The sequence below is a fragment of the Mixophyes fleayi genome, chromosome 8 (assembly GCF_038048845.1).
Source record: "Mixophyes fleayi isolate aMixFle1 chromosome 8, aMixFle1.hap1, whole genome shotgun sequence".
Taxonomy (NCBI): domain Eukaryota; kingdom Metazoa; phylum Chordata; class Amphibia; order Anura; family Limnodynastidae; genus Mixophyes; species Mixophyes fleayi.
In genome coordinates, this window is record NC_134409.1 from 106799098 (window position 1) to 106813918 (window position 14821).

At 40.3% G+C, this 14821-nt stretch overlaps 1 long non-coding RNA gene across 1 annotated transcript in view; it reads right to left on the reverse strand.

Moving 5' to 3' along the window:
* LOC142099561 (uncharacterized) overlaps positions 1 to 14821 on the reverse strand; it is a 70210-nt gene that overhangs the window by 40877 nt on the left and 14512 nt on the right. The window contains exon 2 of the long non-coding RNA XR_012678572.1: positions 12912 to 13011. This is a non-coding gene — a long non-coding RNA (uncharacterized LOC142099561). The remainder of the gene's footprint in view (positions 1 to 12911; positions 13012 to 14821) is intronic.

The window sequence follows — 14821 nt, forward strand, 5'->3', positions numbered from 1 at the left end:
AACGCCAGCCTGCAGTGCCGAACACTTCTCCAATCGGAATCACTTGCTGTCAGCATGGTGCTCCCATCGGAGATCTCCAGCGTCAGGTTGAAGGTAAGTCTGTTTATTTTCCAATCGGTTTTTCATAATTTCGGATTTTCTTTGTAAGGCCTTCTCCATGTCAGAGTAGTGGACATTGGTAAAGCGTTCCCAACCCCTCAACTCTGCATATGTGTGTGGAAATATGCTATTTTTGCCTGCCCTTTTATTTGTGAAATGTATGCCCATTTTGTAAATAATTCTGCATCAGCCCTATTATTAATATCTAAACTCCAAATTAATTATATTATAAAGTCTATAGTTCTTACGTGAACTAAATACTATTGAAAAGTTAATATATGTGAAAATTATAGCTTTGAAAAGTTAATATATGTCTTACTGGCTACTATGAAAAATAATGTGTACAATGCTACCATGAAATTACAACTGAAGGGATAATTTTAATGGAGATTTCAAACAGGCAGGCATTTTGTTGTAACTGAAACCAGTATCTCTGCTGTGAACTAGAGGTTAAAATTATTTGTGGACATTTAAAATAAGATAAAGGCTGTGTTGCTCACTGGACAAACAGCTAAGTCCAAGGACCTTAAATGTATTTAACCCAGAATAAAGAGAGCTGCATGGCGAACTTACTGCCCACGTTAATGTTACATATTGACATAATTCATCTGTACAAAGTCCATCTAAGTTTCTGAGTGAAGCCAGAGACAATTACTGAAATGAACATTGGGCTTTGTAATACAGAATGTATGTGTAATAAATGATTTTTGTTGGATTGAAGCTCTACAAACTTTGGTGCTTGTCTGTTCTAATCTAAGAACTTTGTATATTTGTAAATTGTATATTTACTATTTTAAATTTTTGTGTGTAGTGTGTGATCCTTTCCTGGGACATATACTGTATACAGCATCGGACTGGCCCACCGGGATACTGGGAGAATCCCCAGTGAGCCCCAATGCCTTAGGATCATACCCTCTTTTATTTGTAGGCGGAACCTGGAGTTTTATCCATAGGACTGGCCTGACTCAGAAACTACTAGGGTCCATGAAGAAAATGGGGACGCGGTGCAGAATGGACAATTCCTGGTGGCTGGATTCTTCCCAGGAACCTGCCACCCTTGTACACGTGCGGCAGCACGGATCAGCCCATCCTTTCCCTTCTCAATCCCCATTTTAGGTAGAGTAAAAATGAATAATCTCTCAGAAAAGTTAATGCGGGCGGAGTGATCTCGCAGGGCGCAATGCCCGTGTTATGACTCACCGGGCTCTCTGTCAAAGTAACTAGATAAAGAGATAGGTAGATGGATAGTTAGTTAGAGATAGGTAGATAGAAATGTTAGTTAGGGATAGGTAGGTAGGTAGTTTGATAGGTATTAGATAGCCACTTGGGTGTTTAGATAGGTAGTTAGTTTAGTTCTTAGATAGATTAGGTAGATTACTTTAGGTAGATCAGATAGGCAGATAGATTAGATAGGTCTTAGATTGGGTCAGTTAGGTCTGTTCTCTGTCAGAATCTGCCCTCATTCAGGCTGTCATTTCTATGTAATGCACCAACTGGCCAGCCTGTTTCTCTGAGCTCACTCACCTGGCTCCTCATTATCACCTACAGTTCATTGGTTCTGCTCTCCTTAAATAGCCGGCTTATCCTCTGCAGGATTGCTGGTAATATGTTTACCATAGTGTTCTGCTCCCTTGTGTTTTCCCTGTTACCTATTCCTGTTGTTTTTTGCCGGCTCGTGGTATCACTGTGTACCAGACCGGTTCAGTTCCTGTCTACTCTTCATTGGATTCCTTGTGTACTAACTCGGCTCTGCTTTGACTCTTCACCTGTGTGGATTTCCTGTGTACAAGACCTGATTTGGTTCCTGACTTTTCTACTGTCTACTCACCAGTTCCAGTCAGCTATCGCCAGGACCCCGGTAAAGTCGTTCTCCCAGGCATGGCTCCGGCGTGACCTGCAGCTCCTCTGCTCATCATACCTGTATTCGGAGATGCAGCCACTTCAGCATCACTGCGCTCAGATTTCAACAATCTCCCTCTGGCTCCGGACTCAACCTTGCCACAGGCACTTTTGACTGTGTACATATTATCACTGTGTGCCTGTAATTGTAGTTACCCCTGGCAAATGCCTAACAACTTTTTCCCCTAAATCTCCAGACTCTCACCGGTACTGTGGGTTGTAGTTAACCCTGGCAACTGCCTACGTTCAGTTTCATCATCTTTACCTATCACTGCAAGTTCCATTCATTTCCAGGCAAGCACCGGTACAGAGGTTGCTGTGTATCAGGGAACTTCTCTATCAGCTGTTCCTTTATTTATTCCAGTGGCCACGAGTGATATATCAGTCTTGACACCATCCACTCAGTGTCTCACCTGACTCCCTCCTGCACTTCCTAATCTATGGCCCCGGTAACTCTATTCCTGGGTTCTCCCCAGCCAGTGCACATCTCGCAACCCTCTGTTTTTCTGCATCCAAGTCTGTTTCCACCACTAGGGGCAACAGTGAACACCAGGCTTTCGGAGCAGACTCCAGGTTTTGCTGTACTGGCTGGAGGGGTTCCTAACAGCCCACCTGCTACTTAGCTAGCTATACTGCACTGGTCTGCATTGCAGTGCTGTTGAGCACCTCATTTTAACAAGCGTCATGTGATCGGCTCCTGGCAGTGAGGTCACGATGAAGTCAATGAGAGGAGCCAGGCAGCCAAAGAAGTCAGAAGAGAGAAGTAGAGTAGTGGACAAGAGGTGAAAAAGAAGAAAAGGTAAGTACATTAATACAGAGAAAATGAGGCTAAAGGAGACTACAGAAAACTGGGAGTGGAGGAAGAAGCTACAGAACTTTGGGGGGGTTGATGAAGCTATAGAACTTGGGGGGGTGAAGAAGCTACAGAAAACGAGGGGTGATGAAGCTACAGAAAACAAAGGGGGGTGAAGAAGCCACAGCAATCTGGGGTGGGTGTGAAGAAGCTACAGAACTCTGGGGGGCTGAAGAAGCTACAGAACTCTGGGGGGCTGAAGAAGCTACAGAAAGCGTTGTAAATTTCTGTAAATTTTCTAGTAGAGAATGAGCATTAGACAATAAGGCTTTTAAAATTAATAGACAAGTATGGCGCTTATACTCTAACAGATGAACAAAAGCATATAAATTCAAAAGCAGATAGTCACTATCAAATTGCCGAAATCGATCCCACTCAAGTCCAGAAAAGTATTGTCCAGTACAATATCCTCAATATTCCTGAATTCAAAGTTTTTGGTTCATAGGATAATAATATTTGTCCCAGTATTATGTTCTCCACCGATGTTCATCCATACAAAAAGTGCAATTCTCTTTAATCAATGCATATGTAGCACCAGTGTGGTATTAAATTTAAATTAGTCACCACCATGTGTAATAAATGACCTTTCATTAGGTAATACACTTACATAAGAAGAGACTTCTTGTCCAAAGTCAACATAAAAGCACGTATGGAACTCTTCAATAATTTTCACATTGATCTTTGGATTTTATCTCAAAGAGAGCAAAAGAAGAGAAAAATGCTCCACATAGTGCATTATCCAAAATAATTCTATTTAATGTTTGCACACCATAAAAACAAATAAAATGAGTACATGAGAGGATTGTCGCAGACGGTCCCGATAAAGCTGGACCCTTACCCTGTGTAAGATGGTATCAGGCGTGTAGGGAAACCTCTCTCTCCCTCTCCATAGATTAGAAAGCCGGCTGGTTACCGTTCCGCGCTCCACAACACTCGGGTTTTGGATTCCAAACAATTCCAGGTAATCCGCGGCTTTCCTCCCAGTCACCACCTCTGCCACCAACGCGTTTCAATTTTACAAAATCTTTATCAAGGCTGTGTGGTGAATACAATCAACAAGTCTTTAAAAACACTTCCATCCAATCAGGGCTTCCCAAATTAGCATAGAGTTGCTATGGTGACCCGTCCGAGCTCGGGTTATTATACATAAGAATGATGAATCCCGAAAACTTTATGAATGCCTTCTTAATTATTGACATTCAACTAACATAATAAATCACAATGAATAATAAGTTTATACATACATAAAACATCTAAATGATATAAAAACTTTGTCCCGATTGGCCCAATGTTACCATGGCAACCCGTTTAAACCCGGGTTTTAGCATATACAGTGAAAACCAAATATTTGAATATATCCTCTCAAGGAGGGTGTGTACACAGTATATTTAAACAAAGGACTTAAAATAGGGAACAAAACTGTATAATCATTGAGCTTATATGTTCCTGAGTATTATGTTCCTTCCTAATCTTATTCTCGTTCCAATTGCTCCCTTCAAAAGGTAAGTAAAAAATATATGTAATGGCTTATATATCAGGAAAAGAGGGGGAGGAAAATAAATACATAAAACATATAAAAGGCATTAGTGTTTAGAGTTTTTTATGTACATAGTACAATATATGATGTAACCTAGATGATTATGTGGATTTTTGAAGGATTGAATTGTTGATAGAAATGTGAGGAATTATTCTTTCCGAGATCCTTCTAAGTTGAGTAGTATAGATCTAATGGGTTACCATGGTAACCATTTGTGGACCTACATATATATATAGAGGAAGGCAATACACGAGTTTTAGTGTTTAGAGTTTTTTATGTACATAGTACAATATATGATGTAACCTAGATGATTATGTGGATTTTTGAAGGATTGAATTGTTGATAGAAATGTAAGGAATGATTCTTTCCGAAATCCTTCTAAGTTGAGTAGTATAGATCTAATGGGTTACCATGGTAACCGTTTGTACCTTTTCCATTTATTGGTACTATGCCTTTTATATGTATTATGCATAATACTCAGGAACATATAAGCTCAATGATTATACAGTTTTGTTCCCTATTTTAAGTCCTTTGTTTAAATATACTGTGTACACACCCTCCTTGAGAGGATATATTCAAATATTCGGTTTTCACTGTATATGCTAAAACCCGGGTTTAAACGGGTTGCCATGGTAACGTTGGGCCAATCGGGACAAAGTTTTTATATCATTTAGATGTTTTATGTATGTATAAACTTATTATTCATTGTGATTTATTATGTTAGTTGAATGTCAATAATTAAGAAGGCATTCATAAAGTTTTCGGGATTCATCATTCTTATGTATAATAACCCGAGCTCGGACGGGTCACCATAGCAACTCTATGCTAATTTGGGAAGCCCTGATTGGATGGAAGTGTTTTTAAAGACTTGTTGATTGTATTCACCACACAGCCTTGATAAAATTTTTGTAAAATTGAAACGCGTTGGGGGCAGAGGTGGTGACTGGGAGGAAAGCCGCGGATTACCTGGAATTGTTTGGAATCCAAAACCCGAGTGTTGTGGAGCGTGGAACGGTAACCAGCCGGCTTCCTAATCTATGGAGAGGGACATAGAGGTTTCCCTACACGCCTGATACCATCTTACACAAGCTAAGGGTCCAGCTTTATCGGGACCGTCTGCGACAATCCTCTCATGTACTCATTTTATTTGTTTTTATGGTGTGCAAATATTAAATAGAATTATTTTGGATAATGCACTATGTGGAGCATTTTTCTCTTCTTTTGCTCTATTTGAGATAAAATCCAAAGATCAATGTGAAAATTATTGAAGAGTTCCATACGTGCTTTTATGTTGACTTTGGACAAGAAGTCTCTTCTTATGTAAGTGTATTACCTAATGAAAGGTGATTTATTACACATGGTGGTGACTAATTTAAATTTAATACCACACTGGTGCTACATATGCATTGATTATAGAGAATTGCACTGACCCACGGTAATGTGATCTTTTCATTTTTTGTATGGATGAACATCAGTGGAGAACATAATACTGGGACATATATTATTATCCTATGAACCAAAAACTTTGAATTCAGGAACATTGAGGATATTTGCTGGACAATACTTTTCTGGACTTGAGTGGGATCGATTTTGGCAATTTTATAGTGACTATCTGCTTTTGAATTTATATGCTTTTCTTTATCTGTTAGAGTATAAGCGCCATACTTGTCTATTAATTTTAAAAGTTTTATCTATATACATACATAGATGGGTTGTATGCCAATAGACAGGGGCAGCTAAATACTAGTCAGTGCAGACATATCCACAATTTTATATAATATTAGACAATAAGACTTTGTGTTTGTTGAGATTTTAAAAATACCTGGAAGTTCATTAAAAATGTTTACCACATTGTTTTGCTTATTTTTGACTTTCAGACAATTTTTTTTAATCTTTACTGATTGTAACATATCCTCTTCCTTATTAACGAAGCCCATAATTTTCATTGTCACAGACTGGGGGCACTACTGTGTGGCATAATACGATTTGGGGGTACTACTGTGTGGCATAATATACTTTGGGGGTACTACTGTGTGGCATAATATAATTTGGGGGCACTACTGTGTGGCATAATATAATTTGGGGGCACTACTGTGTGGCATAATATAATTTGGGGGCACTACTGTGTGGCATAATATAATTTGGGGGCACTACTGTGTGGCATAGTATAATTTGGGGGCACTACTGTGTGGCATAATACAATTTGGGGGTACTACTGTGTGTCACAATATGATTTGGGGGTACTACTGTGTGTCATAATATGATTTGGGGGTACTACTGTGTCATAATATGATTTGGGGGTACTACTGTGTGTCATGAACAGAAGGAAACACATTGAGAATGTCACGACTGAGGTTTTTTGCAGATCCCCCGCCTCACTATCGAGGGTGGTGGAGGTCGAATACAATAATATTCACAGGATAAGTTCACGGTTTACAAGCATCAATGATGACACAAGAGAAAGTAGTAGTGCTCCAACGTAGTGTATTGAATATTAGTACAATAGGAATATATATATATATATATATATATATATGAATACACAGCAATTCATAGTAATGCAGACAAAATTCACATATGCATCTTCATAGTTGGTAGCCCTTGGCAACAGCATGAGATGAGATACAGTTCAACGCAGTGATGATAACCAAGAATACTAGGATCCAATAGAGAACCATACAGCAGATGAATGTTAGTCACTGGTACAGAATACAGTCCAGACAGAGTAGTGTATAGAACTTAGCTGATCCGAGAGTAGAGATGACTCAACATAGCAGTTGGTTCTGGAATCGCTGATTCTATTTAAGTAAAGCAGTGAGCGTTAAACATCACCCAAGGACTTGGATGAATACCGACACATGCAGTAGAATGTTGCCTAGAAGTAGCAGAGACGTGAGTAGTATCTGAATCATGCGTAGAACTACAGGTAACAGGATTCGTTGTAACTGCAATGTTAAGGTTGATGTAGTATGGAGCAACTGAACAGAGACAGGCAACTTGAGCCCAAGTACTAGCCACCGGCACAACAAGTAGTTCACAATAACAGTCCAGTAACCAGGTAGTAGCAGAGTAAGGATAACCTGTGTCAGACATGGAACTACAGGTGACAGGTGACTTGATAGTAGCTCTAACAGTGAGATGCAGCGATCTTAGCCAGCAGATGAACAACAGTAGTAGATTCAGCAAGCAGCGTGGAACTACAAGTACCAGGTATAATGGCTGTAGATGTAGAAGTCCAGTACACAGGTAACAGCAATAGTAGATTCAGCAAGCAGCGTGGAACTACAAGTACCAGGTATATGGTCGTAGATGCAGAAGTCCAGTACACAGGTGACAGCAATAGTAGATTCACCAAGCAGCCTGGACCAAGGCAAACTGAGTAACACGAAGAACAGGCCATGAGCCTATAACCATGGGAGGTTAATATAGTGCTCCAGGACCAATGAGGTTTAGGGAGAGGTCCAGATCACAGTAACTAGGAACACCTGAGAATGTAATGTCTCTGAAGCAGAAGCAAGCAGAATCATGGTTCTTAAAGGGGAAAGTCACAACACCGGCACCTGACTATGGGACCGGCCTGTGACAGAGAAGTAGAAGTGCCATTTTTTATTTTTCTTTAGATTTTGTATGTTCTATAATTAAATTAAGAGGACAGGGTAACAGGCTTCAATTAGAGAACCAGGGATGGTATTATGAAATAGGTGAGGGAGTTTGTTTTGGAGAGAACAAGTAATGGAGAAAGATGATCAGAAAAGAGCTACAAACCATCTATAAAGGCCATCATTGCGCAAGTTAAAAATTAAGCCATATATTGTTCACACCATATAAATTTGGAAATCTACCCTGATATATACAGCAATCCTATTGCTTAATGTCCACAGATCATAATGATCTGTTCGTCCCCTACTGACCTCATCACATGAGGCATCACATGAGGCATGTACCACAGGCATGTGAGCTGTCTCACGTGTGCAAGCAGCAAGAAAGTAGACCGAAGACTCTGCAGCGCTGGAATGAAATAAGGTAAGTGTGGAGAGAGTGTGGGGGATGATTTCAATGTAGTTTAAGTGGGGGCGTAGGCTATTAAATTAATAGTGTCACAAGGTGATGACAGGGAGGACTGGCAATTGCTACAAGGTGTGCTGGAGCACATGGAACTGGGTCCAATTTGTCTTCATAGTATCCTTTCCCTCTATAAGAACCCAACTGCGCGTATTAAGATTAATGGCTCTCTCTCTGAGCCATTTTCCATTTACAATGACACACGTCAGGGATGCCCATTGTCCCCATTTATTTTTGTCTTATGTATAGAGGCACCTGCCCAGTCGATTAGATGATATTTCTGGGGTGTGGGTGACGACAGAGCACAAATTGGCTATCTTCGCAGATGACCTATTAGCGACGATAACCAATCCCTTAATCTCACTACCCAATTTAATGTTTGAATTTGAAAGGTTTGGGACACTGTCCATTTTTAAAATCAACTATACAAAATCTATGGCTCAGGACCTCTCCATCCCACCGCTCGTTGCGGAAGGTTTTAAAAGCTCATTCCCCTTCACCTGGCATCCCTCTCAAATTAAATACCTGGGGGTACTGCTATCGGAAGACCTCTCCATTTTATACAAAATTAATTTTGTCCCATTGATCCCCAAATTTCGAGCAAACATTGGCCGTTGGCATTCTTGGGGCTTCTCATGGCTAGGGGGGATAAATATTATCAAAATGAATATTCTTCCAAAGATCTTATACCTTCTCCAAACTCTCCCAATACATATGCCTTACCGATTCTTCTTAGATCTACAAAGATTGGTACCCAAATTTTTTTGGGCTGTTAAGCCACCTAGGTTTTGCCATGACATTTTATATAGGCGGAAGACTCAGGGGGGCTTTCAGCTCCATCATTTTGCTCAATATTATCAGGCCGTACTTCTAAACAGGTTGTTGGAGTGGACTAGAACAACACCCTTTAAGCAGTGGACTCATATTGAAGAACAGGCAATGGGGGTCTCCACAACTATATTTCCCTGTTTGCCCAAACTTGCACACAATTCACATCCTACAATTGGGCCTATTCTTTAATGCTGGGCCAGACTCAGAACTTTAAGATTTATATCATTCCTACTATCGCCTCTTACTCCTCTGACTGCCAATCCTGACTTTACACCTGGACTCACACCAGGGGCTTTTGGAACTTGGTACACAGACAAGACGCTTTGGAGTGGCCATCTGGTGGTTAATGGACGAGTACATGCCTTCTCTCTCTTACCAGACAGTCTAGGCCTACTTGCTTCAGAGTTTTGGTCATACCTGCAAATTAGACACTATTTACAATCGAGAGATGTTATGGAGGGTGCGAGTAGGTCTGACTGGCTTTAAAGAGTTGTGCTACGTCTCCACCGAACCCAAACATACCATCTCAAAGATATACCAAATACTCATTGTTAACTTATACTCCAAATTACATGTTTATGCCAGAATTGAGGAGAGAAACCTATGAACAATTTTGGACCAAAGCTTTCCAATACATGATGGCGAGCTCCTCTAGCCTCTCTGTGGTGAAGATGCAATACAAGGTCCTCTCCCGTTGGTACAGATGCCCTTCTCAACTTAGCAAAATGCACCCGGATGTCTCGGTGTCGTGTTGGAGATGTGGTTCTGGTCCAGGAACCACCTTCCACATATGGTGGTCCTGCCCTGTGATAGCGACATTTTGGAGTAAGGTGAAAACTGTTCCAGAGAAGATTTTAGGCACCTCAGCCCCAGAAGGACCAGACTTCTGATGATTTAGTATCTCAAATCTACCACTTTATCAATACAAAAAATCCTTACTTCGGCATCTGTGTAATGCCACCTTAGCAGTTCTCCCAGTCCACTGGCGGTCTCCTGTGCCCCCTGACATAAGGGAGTGGTTTAGACGGATTGACCTTTATTGGCTTATGGAGGACATATACTTCTCCAGCCAAAAGAAGGTCACTGAATACACAGCAATTTGGCTACGGTGGCTTGAATTTAAAGAATCCACGTCTTACCCCTCTGTTATCGACTCAACTATTCTCCGTTGAGATCTGAATGTTGAAAGATGCTTATGCGAGAGGTCACGTTACATGTAAACACTGTGGACACTATCTCTTTTATCTGGGCTTTATACACCTCAAGGAGTTACCCCCCTCCCCTATCCACTCTTACCTCCCTTCTCTTTAACTTTTCTTTGTCTTCTTTTATGTCTATATCATTACATCTTTATATAATTGTTCTGTATTGTATATTCGTAAAAAGTGAAGCTACTTTACTGTGGCTTAGATTATGAATCTTATCTGTGACTCTAAGTTTGAAACATGCCTTACTTGACTTGTTATATGTACTTCATGTTTGTACTAATTTTGAAGATTTAATAAAAAACAAATTACACCAAAAAAATGAATAGTGTGCAGGAGATATTAATTTATTGGTGGGGTGACGGTGGTGCCTATGGGATAATTTTATGTGGTGTGGTTTTGGGTCTAATAATTTAATGTGTGGTTAAGTCTGTTTGTTCAGTGAGAATACTTATCATTTATTGTTGGAGCTGTTTAGGGAGGGTAATAGGTTTATTTATTACATGCAAATACCAATTATTTAATGTCTGGGCTGCTTGGGGGGATTATGTGTATTTGTTAAATGTAAATACTATTAAGTAATGTCTTTGGGGGGGATATGTTTATTTAGTAAATGTGAATACTATTAATTTAATATCAGGGCTGTTTGCCTAATTATTAAACATGGGAGCTATTGATTTAACATTGAGATGGGTTGGGGAAGGGGGCTAGAGTGCCCTCATTGCTAAGCTTTCCATATTTAATGTACCTATCCCTTTTTCCAAACAGGACCCCAACATTCCAGGGTCCAGACAGCAACTGAGTTTAAGATATCAGCAGCAGCAGGTAGTGAATGCTGCAAGAACAGGTATGAGAGAGCAGGACAGTCTGGCAACTGTTTTGATTCTAGTGGGGCAAGTCTTTGTCCCGATCTAAGAATTGGGGCCCAGACTATGCACTCTTTATATGCACTGCAATCTTATTTATACTACACTATGCCGCTAGCAATGTCCTTCATAGGCTAACCACTCTCCCTCTGATGTCTGATCTCACCTCTATGGTGGCTGGCCACACCCCCTCTGTTGGGCCCCTATCTTGAAGTCCCCTGGTGGACCCTGCATGTCCCAGTCCGACACTGACTGTATACTATTTATAGTTTATTTATTTATATGACTGTGTGCTAAATTCAGAAGGAATGTGGACCTGTTGTGTACTTACTCTAGGGTTGATTTATGTAGATGCATTTGCCAAACGTAAATCAGGCGCATCAAGTATGTATACTTACTTCTCACAATAGCGTAGTCTAACAGTGTTAGTAGTAAATGCTAAAGTTACATTACCCTATTTGTAAACAATACCTTAATGTAGAAATGTGTTGGTTTTGTTTCTAAAACCATCTTCATGTTTTGGTTTTGACCAAACATTGCATTTACATTACTATATATATAATTGACATTCATTTACAGTCATTTACAGTTTAATTTCTAATGATCTCTGCACACCTTCCCAAATTGTAACCAATTTTGACCAAAGGCTGCAGTGAGCTGGCTGACTAAAATTAGTTACAGAGCAGTAGCACAAATACATGGCAGTTTAATAAAATATACAATACCTATGAAACATAGTGGCACAGCAGTGTCATTAAAGTATCTGTATGCCGAATGCAGAAAATGCACCAACCTCTCATTTTTAAAAAAATTGTTTGCCAAGTTTATTGTGCATGCAAAGCATGGTGCATGCTGAAATTCACCCAGTCGTAATACACACACAATGTTCGCTCTGTTATCAGCAATGAGGAATCCTGAGGAGAGTCTTAGTGGGGTGAGCCATTTTGCTATGACATTTCTGAGTTTTCTCAACAGATTGACACTGGTCTGTGAATGATCTGGCATTGGGTGCTAGCACTACTATGCTGAAAAGATGAGGCATTGTGACTGGCGACATTGTGAATGTCGCCAATCACACTATCAACATTGTCAACCTGTCAGCACAACGGAGGTGTCAGCATTTAGGCTGCCAACATGTTCATGTTGACAGGTAAACTACAGACATTTCCATTGTCGGAATTATGACTGCCATCGGTTGAATTATGCAGTCTAGTTCATGCTGTCACCTGCGCTTGATTTCCACCTTGAATGTGGTAGTGGAAGAGAGAGAAAAAAGTTGTGGCAAGAATACACACTCATTGAAAAATAATCTAAGCATAATAAAGCATGTAGATAAGATGAGGTGTAAATAAAGAAATAAATTACAGCACTACATTTTCATACAACATGTATAATTGTATAAAAGTCTCCCAAGGATCAAGGTCAATATTGTATACTTCCTGGTCTGCAACCTCAACCTCCCTCCCAAATGACACCCCACACATTCATGACAAAACCCACAGATGGATCAACAATGGAAATAAGCTTTGAGAAGCCCAAAAATTCTTTTCATGACTGACCTGGTGGAGGTATGTGTGGAATTGTATGCAACTTGTTGCTCTGTGACTGGACTCAATATAGGAAGGAGGAGCTAAGGTCAGAATGGGTAGGCATTGACTCCTAAAAGTAGACAAAACACATTAACAAAAACCTTCCTATGTGTGTGTTTGAATGTAATGTGTAGAATTACAGATGTAACAAAATATGTACAATATATTGAAAAATAACATGCTTTTCCAAAGGTTAGCTGCAAAGTAAAATTGAGCTTCAAATTCATGGAGCATTGTGGCAACTATAGTGCTGTAATACTTATATAGCCATAGTCATGTTTATTAACTTTATGAAACAAAAATAATAATTTCTGCCATATGATTGATGGTCTCATAACAGTCATGAGAGTTATTGGCACTCACTGGAAATTTGGCAACAATACCATGGATGAGGAGAGATGTATTTATAAAGCATGGAGCATGGACATTGATGGAATGAAAATGTATCCAATTCTGAAAAATGATAAATTTCTTGCTAATAGTAGCAGGGCTACATAGGCTACACCCACTGACTCTAGGACATACAAAAAAATAAACATTGTTAAAAACTTGCTCTTTTAAAGGAAAAAATGGTTTATTCCTCCAATGGCACATAAATAAAGTTTGTCATGTGCATTAGGAATGCCTGCAGTACACGTTAGAGTACCTGACTGAAAGCAGTAACATGAAATGGCATAGTACTCATTTTGTATCAGATCCTAAAATTTGGCATCCTATCTGAAAACAGAAAGATACAGTACGGTCACTGTATAAGTCAACCAAATCCCTCTACTAAATTGTTGACAGCCATAATAGTGAGCATGAATTCTTTGTATGCAGATAAATATATATCGGAGCCGGAAAATATGCTGGACAAACAAAGATGCCACGGTTCGAGCACAAGGTAACCTGGCCAGAGGAATGAATTGGGCCATCTTGCTGAACCGGTCTGCAGTCACCCAGATGGTATTATGGCCTGACGACCAGGGTAAGAGTACAATGAAATCCATGGTTAGGTGTATCCATGTTTTTTCGGGAATGGAAAAAAGCATCAATTGACCTGATGGGCAACGGGCGGATTATTTTTGGGGCAGACCTTACACGAGAGAACAAATTCCCTGATGTGAGCAGATAAGGAGGGTCACCACACAACATGGGACAAGTTCTCGATGGTTTTGGTAACACCAGGATGTCCAGAGGTTTTACTATCTTGAGACATAGAAAGAACTGCCTTCCTTAGGTGTTCGGAATGAACAGTCTCTCAGCAGGGGTCTCCAGAGCTGCCAGGTCCTGAAGTTTACGGAGAGTCATGCTCAGGTCTTGGGCCAGGCCTGTAATGATGAAGGAGGCACAAACTATTGGTAGAGGTTCAGTGGCAGGATGGTGAAATGAAATGAAACTGTGGGACAAGGCATCAGCCTTATTGTTTCTTGACGTAGATCAGAGTGTGATGACAAACCTGAAGTGAGTGAAAAATAGACCCCATTGTGCTAGTCTAGAATTCAATCTCATGGTAGACTCTATGTACAAAAGGTTCTTATGATCGGTGAAGACAGAAATCACATGGACTGCCCCATCAAGCCAGTGTCGCCATTCTTCTTCGACGGCCTGTTTAATATCCAGAAGCTCCAGATTGTCCACGTCATAGTTGGTCTCCACAGGGGAATTTCTGGGAAAGATAAGCACAAAGGTGTAGTCTATTATCGCGAGAATCCTACAGGGATAAAATGGCATCTGTGACTCCCCATTGAGGTGTTTACCTCGACCACAAAAAGGTGATCAGGATTCGATGTCTGAGAACTGGAACAGAGACAAAGGCGTGTTTAAGGGACTCGAAGGACGCCACGGCAGAAGGAGGTCAGTTGGCAGTGTCTGCCCCTTTGCAGGTTAGGGTAGTAATG